This window comes from Etheostoma spectabile, chromosome 23 (assembly GCF_008692095.1).
Source record: "Etheostoma spectabile isolate EspeVRDwgs_2016 chromosome 23, UIUC_Espe_1.0, whole genome shotgun sequence".
In the NCBI taxonomy this organism is placed as follows: domain Eukaryota; kingdom Metazoa; phylum Chordata; class Actinopteri; order Perciformes; family Percidae; genus Etheostoma; species Etheostoma spectabile.
Window position 1 is genome coordinate 9,681,635 of NC_045755.1, and position 2,096 is coordinate 9,683,730.

A 2,096-nucleotide genomic window follows, 5' to 3' on the forward strand; every position below is an offset into this window, starting at 1 on the left:
TCTCTCTCTCTCTCTCTCTCTCTCTCACACACACACACACACACACACACATGTGCACACGTAAGCAGGGACAAACATGCAGACACACAAAAACACACACATGATTGTGTGCACACAAGCATTTAAAGTAATAGACGTGCGGATGCTGTGCACCCAGTACCACACACAGACAAGGACGCACAAAGATACATACTCATTAACAAAGGCTTAGTATTGCAGAGTGTATACCCCCCGCAAAGTGTAGCATAGTCTGGCTGACTGGCCTCCCACAGAGGGGGAATACACCTCAGTCACCTGATCCTTGGCTGCTCTCTCATCTTGGATCAGTGAACCACGCAGCAGCAGCTTGCCATTTAATTACAGCAACCAAGCCTGCAAGGACACAATACAGGGCTGAGCACTGCAAGGGGCTACTTCCAAATATCCCAAATATAAAGTTTTCAAATTGAATTAAGTAATTGAAACATGCTTTCTTTAAGTTTTAAGACTCAGGAGAGCCAAAGGCCTACTGCTCTCACTGCAGCATCTTTACAGATCTCACCCACCACTAGGTGCCACCACTGGCTTCCAAACAGATCACACATCACTGAAAAGACATGCTATCATAGGACTCATATTCAGTATTTAAACTTGTTTCATAATGCTCTTTAAATACACTTTTATGCAATTTGAGACAGGCCAGCATCTCAGTGCAAGACTGAAATCACATGGAGAGAATCAATTCCATTGTATGCTTACTTAAATAGACTAAGGCTAACACTCCAAATATGTTACACCTGTTAATAAATAGATTTAAGTCTAAAGTATGGTTAGATATTTGACAACGCCTTCCTTGGTCAGTTGTTAGGTTTGGCTAAAGTGATGTTTGGCTTCCCTTTGTAATGTTTCTGTGGACTTGGGCTGTGGTGTGTCAACACTGATGTGATTCTGAAGATTCTGAAGAGCTGCATGAAAAGACTCGTGAAGACAAGGAAAAAAGTAGACAGAGACCACCTGAGTGACAAGCAACAGCTGAGTCCACACATCTGGAAACCAAAATGCAACCCTCCATTTAGTGCGTCTTTACGCACACACACTTGCCAAGGTAAAATACCTCCAGACTCAGGCACAGTTTCACTTCTCTCTCACTTCTCTCCTCCTTCAGGAAAAATGTGCTACAGAACCTCAACTAACTTTTTTTTATTCTCGCTTTGGTGCGTCTGACCACGAAGTAATGGAGGGACAAATAATTTCCATCCCATAAATGTTGTTACTAAATGACGATTTCTATGACTGTCTAGATTTGACTTGCACATTTGTGTATGCTCACAAATCATTGTACATTCAGTTATGTGCACTTAAACAGAAAGATTGCAACATTTAGCAAATAATACCTTAAAATAAATAGTTTTAGCGATAACTTGTAACTCACCTCAGAAACAACAACTTGGTCCGGGTCCGGGTTGGAATATTCCGTTTATCAGAATAAAATTACGACTGTGGAGGCATCCGGGCTGACTGCAACCAACAAACACAACTCCTACCGTTTCGAGTCCTAAATCAGCTCAATGGATGTAGTCTTTCAGTGCATGATCATGGAAAGAGAGGGAGAGAGAAGACGCTCGTCAAGGGTTACGCGCTGCGCAGCTCTGGCACCAAGTTAAAAGCGTCGAGAAAATACATTAGCGGTGCTCTGCGCCTATTGGCTTAAACATGACCCCCCTCCCCCCCTCCCCCTTCTCTTTCCCTTCTCAGCACACACTCACGCCTCCCTCTCACTTACAGCACCACAGCATACTGTAAACATCCAAACCATGGCTTTATGGATATATTTTGGAAGCATATATTGAGTCATTTTTTCCTCAGAAAGACGAAAGACATTTTAATGTGTTAAAATACTATTGAAGCATGATAAGGTCATTGTAATGTCATTAGTTACTACCATAGAGACACTTCAAGTGTCCATAGGTATACAGCAGCAATTATGTGACATAAAGTCCTCTGGGTTCAGCTCCTCTTGATAAAAGATACACAGTAATTTTACAAGGAGTGCTTGATTGAAAGGACTGTGTCAAATAGTCACAAAAAACGTAAACAAAATCACAGATTTACTATTA

General features: G+C 41.8%; 1 protein-coding gene across 1 annotated transcript in view; it reads right to left on the minus strand.

Moving 5' to 3' along the window:
- LOC116673389 (prickle-like protein 1) overlaps nt 1-1,639 on the minus strand; it is a 28,459-nt gene extending 26,820 nt beyond the window's left edge. Inside the window, exon 1 of the mRNA XM_032505695.1 lies at nt 1,412-1,639. The gene's annotated coding sequence lies outside the window, so the exon portion shown is untranslated. The remainder of the gene's footprint in view (nt 1-1,411) is intronic.
- Nucleotides 1,640-2,096: the final 457 nt, after the last annotated feature.